Below are 11453 nucleotides of genomic sequence, written 5' to 3'. Positions count from 1 at the left end.
AATCCATGCAAACCGAACTTGAAGACAAACAGGAGTAGCAACTATAGTAGCAGACAACATAGTCTTCATGCCCAAACTTATCATAAGATAAAAAGCAGGCCATTTTACTGATAAAAGGAACAATCCAGAAAGAGTAAATAATGATAGTCAACATTTATGCCCCAAATATAGATGCAGCTACTTTCATAAAACAAATTCTTTGTGATATTATGTCACACATAGATCTCAATACAATAATACTGGGAGACTTCAACACCCCTCTCACATAGCTAGACCAATCTTCTAGACAAAAAGTCAGCAAAGACGCCTCAGACCAAAAACATAATAAAAATGGATCTAATAGACACATATAGAACATTCCACCCAACTACAACAGTGTTCACATTTTTCTCAGCTACTCATGAAACCTTCTCTAAAATAGACCATGTCCTGGGCCACATAGTGAGCACTAGCAAATTCAAAAAATGTGACATACTTCCCTGTGACTTTTCAGACCACAATGGAATAAAACTAGAAATCAACTATAAGAAAACCCAGAGAAATCACATAACTATGTGGAGAATGAACACCACACTGCTGAATGAAGAATGGGTCATAGAAGAATAAGGAGTGGAATAAAAAATTCCTAGAAACAAACAAAAATAGAGATACAACATAACAAAACCTCACGGACACCTTGAAGGCAGTATTAAGAGGAAAATTCATAGCACTGAGTGCCCACATGAGAAGAACAGAAAATCACAAAATAAATAACCTAATGACACACCTCAAAGCCCTTGATCAACAGGAACAGTCTAACCCCAAAGCCAGTAGAAGACCGAAAATTATTTAAATAAGAGCAGAAGTCAATGAAATAGAGAGTAAAAAACAATAAAGTAAAAAAACAATAAAGAAAACCAACAAATCCAAAAGCTGGTTTCTCAAAAAAATAAGCAAAATAGATAAACCACTAGCCAACTTAAACAAAAAATAATCTATTTAAATTAATAAGATAAGAGATGAAAAAAGAGATATTACCACAAATAGTGCAGAAATCAAAAGGATTGTCATAAAATATTTTGAAAAACTATACCCCAACAAAACAGAAAATATGGAAGAAATTGACAACTTTTTAGATAAATACAACCTTCCTAAAGTAAGTCAAGAAGATATAGAAAATTTTAAACAACCAGTAGCAATTAAAGAGATTGAAGCAGCAATAAAGAGCCTACCATCAAACAAAAGCCCAGGTCCAGATGGTTTCCCAAGTGAATTTATAAAACCTTATAGAAGAGCTAATCCCAATACTTCTCAATCTATTTCATGCAATAGAAGAAATAAGACTCTCCCAAAAACATTTTATAAAGCCAACATCACATTAATACCAAAACCAAATAATAAAGACAGCATAAGGAAAGAAAACTACAGGCCTATATTGTTGTCGATCACAAAGCCAAACATGAGAAGGAGGGAGAGGGGAAGGAATGGGGTGGGAATTTGGGAAGGGCCAATTGGGTGATGTGTGCATATATGGCTCTACCATCTTGCACTTCATTAGGATGTATGACTAAAAATATCCTAAAAAGTATATACAGAAGATCCCTGTTCTGTAAATATTCATTTCTATTTTTAAGTATTTTATATACTAAAATTGATGCTAAGACTATGTAAAGATAGGCAGAAAAGGTCCATAATATTATCTTTACTTTTTATTCTTTTTAAATATTTTTTATTTTTTATTGGTGCATTATATTCATACATCATATTGGGTTAAAAAACTTGTGTGTACATACAAGTACACATCACCAATTTAACCCCTAGCTAATTCCCACCCCATCCCCTCCCCATCCCTCCTTCCCTTGCTTGGCTTAGTGTTTGACTTCAATATGTTTAAGCACATTGTGTGCTTTAGAGAATTTCCTTCTTCCCCCCTCCTATACCCTCCTTTAGGTTGTCTTGTTTGTTCATCTATAGGATTTCCTTTTTCATCTAGAGTTCTTCCTATGGCCCATTTTTCCTTAGCTTTTACATATTAGGGAAAGCATTTGATTTCTTATTTTTTGTGACTGACTAATCTCGCTTAGCATAATGTCCTCCAGTTCCATTCATTTACCTGTAAATTATGTAATTGTGTTCTTCTTTATAGCTGAGTAAAATTCCATTGTGTACATACCCCACAATTTTGTAATCCATACATCCATTGATGGACATCTTGGCTGGTTCCATAGTTTGGCTATGGTGAACTGTGCAGCTTTGAACATAGATACACATGCATTAGTTTGGTAGTTTGGTGTTTTTTTTTTTTCTTTTGGGTAGATACCCAGAAGTGGTATTGCTGGATCAAATGGTAGATGTGTTCCCATTCTCCTGAGGATTCTCCATACAGTTTTCCAAAGTGGTTGCACTAATTTGCAATCCCACCAACAATGTCTTAGGTTCCCACTTCTCTATATCCTCGCCAGCATCTGTTGTTGTTTGTGTTTTGAATGATTGCCATTCTAGTAGGAGTTAGGTGAAATCTAGGGTTAATTTTGATTTGCATCTCTTTGATTGCCAATGATGTTGAGCATTTCTTCATGCATTTATTGGCCATTTGAATTTCTTTGGTGAAGTGCCTATTTAGTTCGCTTGCCCATTTTGTTATTGGATGCTTTGTTTTCTTAGTGTTGAGTTTCTTGAGTTCTCTGTATATTCTAGATACTAGTCCTCTATCAAAGATGTAGGTGGCCAAAATCTTCTCCCATTCTGTTGGCTCTCAGTTGAGGTTTTTGATAGTTTCCTTTGCTGAACAGAAGCTCTTCAGTTTCATGCAATCCCATGTATTGATTCTCCTTTTAATTTGTTGTGCCTTTGGGGTCTTGTTGAAAAAGTGTTCATCTGTGCCTATGTGTTGCAGTGTTGGACCTATGCCCTCTTCAAGGAGCTTCAAGGTCTCTATTTTTATTTCCAAGTCTTTGATCCATCTTGAATTGACTATTGTGCAGGGTGGGAAATTGGGATTAATTTCCAATTTTCTGCATAGGTTTAACCAGTTTTCCAACACCATTTGTTGAACAGGCTATCTTCATAATATTTATTTTCTAATTTTAGGCTTTATGTTTGAAACAATTTCTTCTTTAAATATAAGTTGACAAAGGTGGGTGTGGTGGCACATGCTTGTAATCCCAATATTCAGGAGGCTGACACCAGAGGATCACGATTCGCTGACAGCTTCAGCTACCTAGTGAGGCTCTCAACAACTTATTGAGACCCTGTTTCAAAATAAGGAATAAAGAAATAGGGCAGGGGGTGTAGCTCGGAGGTTGAATGCCCCTGGGTTCCATCCCCAGACCCACAAAAATAAATAAATATAAGTTGACAAAGAAGCAAGTTATACAATATTATATATGAAATTATTTATATGAATAATTAAAATGACACATATATTGAAAGAATCATGCAAAAATGGCTCAAAATGTACACTCAAATTCTTAATAGTGTTTGGCTCTGAAGGATATAAGTGCAACCTATTTCCACTATTTTCATATATTGTCAAGTATTTTGTTTTATTTTCCAAATAACCATGGAATACTATGATAAGCAGTAGAAATTATAAAGTATTTTTTAAGTGCAGGCAATGAAAAAATGCTAGGGGTTCTAAATGTCTTAGCCTTTATTAGCAAATTTTAAAGCAACAACAGCTAAAATGACAGAAAGATACTTGATAATACTGTATTCACCAAGTGTTGTGTGCATATGTCTATATTTCTCTGAAGTTCATTATAATGAATAATTAAAATACACCAATGAAAATCAAAAGACAAAATGAATTAATAAGACTAAACATAAAGATGAATAAATAAATATATGAAATGCCATATTCAAACAATTCCTTTAGAAATTTAGTGTTAATTCTCCATTATGTTAAATGTAGGAAGGTGCCATTGACAAGTAATTGAAAACATAAAGATTTTCTCATATTTACACTAATAATTTCCATTATTTCAATGAGCAATAGTGAAAGAATGAGATGGTAGGATATAATTTTGAATAAAGAGATGTCTGTGCTAACCTATAGCAGCTGGTCTTAAAGATGAAGTCATTCTTAAGCTGTAATTAGATAATGCTGGCTTTGTTGGTTTGAAGTAGAATGCTAATCCAGGGAGTTGACAGTGACAACAAAACAGTGAGATTGCTGGCATGGTAACAGGAAAAGAAGAAAAATGTGTCAATAAACTGAAACAGCCCTCTTGTACATATTTCATGCCAGTGGCATATATCATTTATTTTCTATTAGGTTGCAAGTACAGTTACGTTTAAGAAAAAAACTATACATTCTGAAGTACAAATATCATAGCTTATACAGTAACATGGATATTTTATCTGGAGGCTATGAATTGTAGCTTTTGCAAGAAACTATGAACAATATTACAAAGAATATCCATATGCATACCTCTCTGTGCTATTATGAAATTCTGTAGAATAATTCCTTAGAAACTGGAAAGCTATGTCAAAACTATAAACATTTTTTATTTTATGTATTTTTGAATCTTGTAATATGTGCATACATTAATTTTAATAAAAATAATGTAAAATTAGGACTGCTGGACTGATGCTACTATTTTGTATGAGTACACACACATATGTACAAACTACTTTGAGCATTTTAATTGACTTAGGTCAAATTGTTCAAAAATATATGTCAAAAACGATAAGGTTATTCACTATTGATTTTCTTCTGTTTAGAGGTGTTATGGGCTAAGTTATGTTCTTCAAAATACAGAACTCGAAGTCCTAATGCCCAGTATTTCAGACTGTGACACTACCTAGAGACAGGACATTTAAAATGATAATTGGACTTCCAGGAAGATGGCGAGGGAGAAAAGTGGGACTTAAAAGCCCCGCTAAAAACCAATGTCTATTACCACAAAATCAGCGCCTTTCATAGCCAGAAAACACCATCAGCAGAGAAACAAAAAATGTAAATACAAGGGACAGAGAAAAAGAGGGCTGGAAAAACGAGACACCAGAAAGAAACCAGACCACAGTGCTGCGGCCGGAGCCACAGCGCGGAGCGGCGGGCACCATCTTCACTTGCAGCACCAGGCCCCAGACAGGAGGGGGACTCAGAACGGATCTCAAAGCCACAGAGGAGATATGCCGGCTTCACGCCTGAGGACGCGGCAACAGCGCCTTACTGGCGGTGGCAGCGGCAAGCTCAGGGGACGGCACCAGACCAATGCACTTAACAGTCCACCAGGCCCCAGAGAGGAATGGCGGACAGAGAGGCGAGGTGAGCCACTGCGGAATAGCAAGGCAGGATTCAGCAGATTTTTCAGCGCAGGGAGCATCTAAAGCTCCCAGTGGCTGGGCTCAGTGCACCCTGCAGGGACTCAGAGCAAAGCGCAAAACCAGAGAAGAAATACGCCAGCCTCACGGCCGAGGGCATAGCAGCGGCACCATATTGTCACCGGCGGCAGCAGCAGCGAATTTACCGAGTCCACTACAGTTCCATCAGTGCACTCAACAACAGTGAGTCAAATTGCAGCCCCTAGAGAAGAAATCCCAGTACAGCACTCACAGGGACTTGACCCACTGGGGGAGTGGCAGTGGCAGAGATATCGCACCATAGGAGAACACCCAACCTGGCACCCCCCATGGTCTAAAGCAGCCTCGATTGACTCCCTGGGTCTGAGACTCTGCCATACAACCTAGTAAAGGAGTAGTGGGGACTGAGATACTACAGACTCGAGATCCAGAGCACCTTAAGAGAAGTCTTAGTGACCCAAGGGAAGAACCCAGACAAGGCACAAACTTTGGAAATCCTGGGAAAGAGGAATAACAATGGAACAATGAATGCCCACAACGCCACAACATCAGAACCCGATAAAACAGAAATTCAGAGATTTCTAGAAGATCAAATCAGGAAAATAACTAGAAATAATAGAGGTGTTTCGAAAAGAATTCAGAGAGAGCCAAAAAGAGATAAAGGATACAATTAATGAAGTAAAGTCCTCAATTCAAAGTACAAACAACCGATTAGACCACATGGAGAATAGAATCTCGCTCTTAGAAGATGATCACTCCAAAAATGAATGCATAGTTTCTAATTTAGAAAAAAAAATCAGACAGCAGGAATCTGACATTGAAGAAATATGGGCCCATTTTAAGAGAGCTAACCTAAAAATAATTGAAATAGAGGAGGGAAAAGAATTTGGTGAAACCAAAGGGATCAACAATCTCTTCAAGGAAGTAATAGCAGAAAATTTCCCAAACATAGAGCAAGAGGTCAATACACAGGTCCAGGAAACTTATAGAACTCCCTTTAGACAGGATCGGAGAAGAGGATCCCCATGCCACATAATTGTCAAAATGAACAATGTGGAAACCAAGCAGAGAATCTTAAAGGCAACAAAAACAAAGGGCCAAGTGACATTCAGAGGCAAACCAATTAGAATCACTCCAGACTTCCCAAACCAAGTTATGAAAGCCAGAAGGGCATGGAGTAACATATTCCAAACTATGAAAGAAAACAACTTCCAGCCAAACATTTCCTACCTAGCAAAACTTTCTATCAAATTAGATGGGGAAATAAGAAGCTTCCATGACAAACAGAAACTGAAGGAATTTATGTCTTCAAAACCAGCGCTAGAGAAAATACTCAAAGAGATTAACTACAAAGAAGAAATAGGTAACACACACCAGAACCAAAGAAACAAGATTTTCCATCCAACAGACAACTAAGATTAGTTATCTGTGGAGATTCATTATTTATGTTAGTCTTTTACCTATCTCTAAATTGTATTGCTTGCTTTTATTGTTGTTAATTTTTAGGATTTCTATTTGGAATATTAATATACCTTCAGATATAGCATTTGGAAATATTTTATCCCATTCCATCAGTAACTTTTAACTCTGTTTACATTTTCTTTGGATATACAATATTTTTTTATTTTTTAGGGAGTTTATATACCCTTCTGTTGCCTGTGCCATTGAAATCATATCCAAGAAATCACTGCCAATTTCTTTTTTTTTTTTAATTTATTTTTTATTGGTGCAATGTATTCATACATCATAGTGGTATAAATAAGATACTTTTGTAGACATACATGCACACATCGCCCAGTTAGCCCCTACCCGATCCCCACCCCATTCCCTCCCCATCCCTCCTTCCCACGCTTGGCTTAGTGGTTGACATCTAGTATTATAGCAATTTATACAATATTAACATTGATAATCTCACATAACAGTTTCATTTGTCTGGTACCAAACTTTTGATGACTTAAAGATAACATTTCAATATTTCTTTTTGCTTTCTTTCTTACCAGAGAATATTTTTTTTTCTTTTTTTTTTTAGGTGAAACTATCATACATTTATTTATTTATTTTTCAGAAAAAAAATCTATCCTGATATGGAATATGGGCTCTAGATACCCAAAACAGTCTCAAAGAAGAACAAAGCTAGAAGATGTATATTTTCTGATTTCAAACCATATAAAGCTACAATAATTGAAACAGTGTAGTACTGTTCTAAAGGCAGATATATAAACCATTGGAGCTAAATAAAAGCCTAGAGATAAATTCTTCCATACATTGTCAAGTTATTTTTGACAAGGTTTCCATGAACTTTTGGTGGATGTTGTGAGGTTTTATGACCCAGATCTTCTTCTAAAAGTTTATAGTCTTAAGATTTATATTTAGGTCTTTTATCTATTTTGAGGTAATATTTGTATATGGGATTAGGTAAGGGTCCAATTTTATTCTTTTTCATGCAATTATTATTTTCAACAATATTTAGTTAAAAGATTATTTTTTCCTCCACCAAATGTTCATGGAAACCTTGTCAAAAATAACTTGACAATATATGGAAGAATGTATCTCTAGGCTTTTATTTAACTCCAATGGTTTATATATCTGCCTTTAGAACAGTACTACACTGTTTCAATTATTGTAGCTTTATATGGTTTGAAATCAGAAAATATATATCTTCTAGCTTTGTTCTTTTTCAAGATTGTTTTGGGTACCTAGAGTCCATATTCCATATTAGGATAGATTTTTTTCAGAAAAATAAATATATAAATATATGATAGTTTCACCTAAAAAAAAAATATTCTCTGGTAAGAAAGAAAGCAAAAATAAAAAATGTTATCTTTAAGTTATCAAAAGCTTGGTATCAGACAAATGAAACTGTTACATGAGATTATCATTTTTAATTTTGGATAAATTGCTATAATACTAGATGTCAACCACTAAGCCAAGCATGGAAAGGAGGGATGGGGTGGGGATCGGGTGGGGGCTGACTGGGCGATGTGTGCATGTATGTCTACAAAAGTTTTTTTGTATCCCACTATGATGTATGAATACGGTGTACCAATTAAAAAATATTATACAAATTACCAACAAATAGAATTAGAAGGTTCATGTAAATGATAACACACCTGCAATAATGCATGCCTATAATCCCAGCAACTCAGAAGGCTGAGGTGGAAAGATCACAGGTTCAAGTCCTGCCATGGTGGCGGACACTTTTAATAATCCCCGTGCTTGGGAGGCAGAGACAGGAGGATCCTGCAGGTTCAAAGCCAGCCGCGCTGGCTTAAGAGACCCTGTTTCCAAATTTTAAAAGTATGAAACAGGTCTGAGAGTGTAGCCCGGAGGTAGAAGGGTTTCCAGGAAACCTAGTACCACCAAAAAAAAAAAAAAAAAAAACCACTGGTTCAAGAACAGTCTAGGCTAAATTTTATTAAAAATTTTAAAATTAAGGGCTGAGATTGTATCTCAGTGGTAAAATACCCCTGTCTCCAACCCCCAGTTTGACAAAAAATGAATAACACAGCAGGAGCAAAAAAAAAGTTTTATTTCTGAAAGTCACATGTCACATTTGCTTTAATTTTAGGAACTCCATCAATATAACTCATTATATCAATATACTGGGGAAGAAAAACAAAATTATCATTTCTATATATTCTAATAAGATACTGGACAAAATTGAACATTTCTGATTTAAAATACTCTTAATAAACTAAGGGTAGATATATGCTTGTTTATCATTATGGTGTTTAAAACATTTTGATATGGATGCATTACCAGACAGACATATCACCAGAACAGAATACAGTTCAAAAATAGAATCAAATATATATGGGACTTTAGAGCTGGAATAAAACCACATTTCAATCTCGTGGGCAAAAAAAGTTATATTTAGCAAATGAAATAGCAACAACTGGCTAGACATAGAATGAATACCTACCACATTCCTTGCATCAAAATAAATCCCAGATTGGATTACAGAGTTTTAAGAAACCAAAATATATTTGAAAAGTAGTTGGATATGTTTATGACTTTGGGATAAGGAAGGGTCATTTTAAACAAGATACAAAATGCAAAAGCCATAAGAAATTTTTGATACATTTTACTACATTACAAAATTAAATATCATTGCAGTGAGAAAAGTTATTTAAAAAGAGCAATGCCTTCAACAACTTAGTGAGACTGTTTTAAAATTTAAAAAAATAGGGCGAGGTAGGGTGGCATGGAGTTAGAATGCCCAGGGATTCAATACCCAGTACCAGGAAAATAAAAATTAAAAAATAGTAGACCAAGAATGTGGACTGAGTTCACAGAATGGAAAAGGAAATAGTTTTTAGAATATAAAAATTCTTGAAGCTAGTCAGGCATGGTGGCACTTGTAGTCCCAGTACAACAGGAGGATCACACATTTGAATTCAGCTTGAGTAACTTAGTGAGGCAACTAAGTTACTGAAAGCAACTTTGCAAGACCCTGCTTCAAAATAAAAAATAAAAAATAAAATTGAGCTGAGGATGTTGTTCAGAGGTAGAATGTCCATGGCTTCAAACACCAACACAAAAATATTTACTGAGGCTAATTCATAATAAAAGAAAAAAATATTTAAAATAAGATGCCATTTTCACATATGAAATTTCAAGGATCCAAAAGCTTGATAGAATTATTTTTCATGAGTGTATAGGGAAGTAGACACATTTCTGAGGGAAGTTTAAATTCATGCAATAAGCATGAAGATTGATTTACCAATATCTATCAATTAAAAAAAAACCCAGCCACAGTGGCTGTCCAGGCCATGGACTGCAAGACACAGTGCACAAGTACAGCAACAATTTCCAGCTCCTCTTGGCTGGTCAGGCCCTGAATCTCCTACACAAGTCACTGTTGAAATCTATCCTGTCCAAAAAAACCCTTTTCTTATAGTCCATCAGCAGAATGCATTGCAACATCATCATAAAAAGAGTTCCCATCACCACCACCAAGTCTTGGATAACCAGTCCAGGCCAAGGGTCTACAATTTTCCAACAAATAGCTCCTATATCCAGGATTCTATGGACGCTGGCCACAGTCACCACTCTATGATATCCTTGTCTTCCTCAATGACTTCTTCCTCAACATCTTCCTCTTCTACTGGTAATCAAGGCAATCAGGCCTACCAGAACCACCCAGTGGCTGCTAATATCTTGAACTTTGGAAAGAATGGAGCTAAGGATGTTAATTTGACCATCTACTCCAATCCCCACCAAGAGAGACTGGCCTAGGTGAACATCCAACATACCAGTTTTATGCTAATACAGGTCCTACACATTGCATGCTAGAAGGACATCTGGTAATGAGACAAGGGGCTGATAGAGAAGAGACTCTGATGACAGATGTGTGTGTGCAGCAGAGTCCTGTAGCTGGCTCATGACTACATTGAAACTTGAATTTCTTTCTTGTATGTTTTTATAGAAGTCGTGTTTTTTTTTTTCAAAAACAACATGAAAAACTACTTAAATCCCAAAGAGATTAACACACTGAATCACTACAAAAGGGCAAAACTGACTTTTTTACTTGAAAAGATTGCAAAGGGACAGTGAAGTTTTTAAGACAAATGTCCAAGCCCATCTTCATGAACAACTCAGAGGTGTCCTCTTTTTTCTTCCCCATTTAAACTGCCACTTCCCTTTCATAGAGGGGATTTTTGTCTTTCTCCTCAACAAAATTAATGTTCAAATGTTGATCTTGGTCATTTGCCAACTAATTTTAAGATAAAAAGCACTGCACATAATTTGCATTAAAGGGCCCTATGAGGGTGTTTTTTTTCTTTGTGTTTTTTTTCCTTTTGTTTTGTTTTGATTTGGGTGAGGTATATTTGAGTTTTTAAATCCTCTAAACACACTTTGGCAGTACTGTAAGAAAGAGGGAACTCTACCTTACACCAACATCATCTTCAACTGTATGAAAGGGACGATTATATTGAAGTTTGTAAGGCACAATGAGCATGCTGAATGGCAGGGATCAGAACTCTCCTATCTGAACCTACTGAGGAGCAGAGTAGCAATTACATGGGATCCTGTGGGTCTTCTGTTGTACAGGCCACAGGAAGATAGGAATGGAATGTGACTGGTCTCCTAACCAAGGTACACTGAGAAACAATCAACAGGGCAGTCATGGCTAGTCCTGGAGAGGTCTGAGCAGTAGTCTTTGG

This window comes from Muscardinus avellanarius, assembly GCF_963383645.1.
Source record: "Muscardinus avellanarius genome assembly, chromosome: X".
Classification (NCBI taxonomy): Eukaryota; Metazoa; Chordata; class Mammalia; order Rodentia; family Gliridae; genus Muscardinus; species Muscardinus avellanarius.
Note: the sequence above shows the minus strand (reverse complement) of the source record.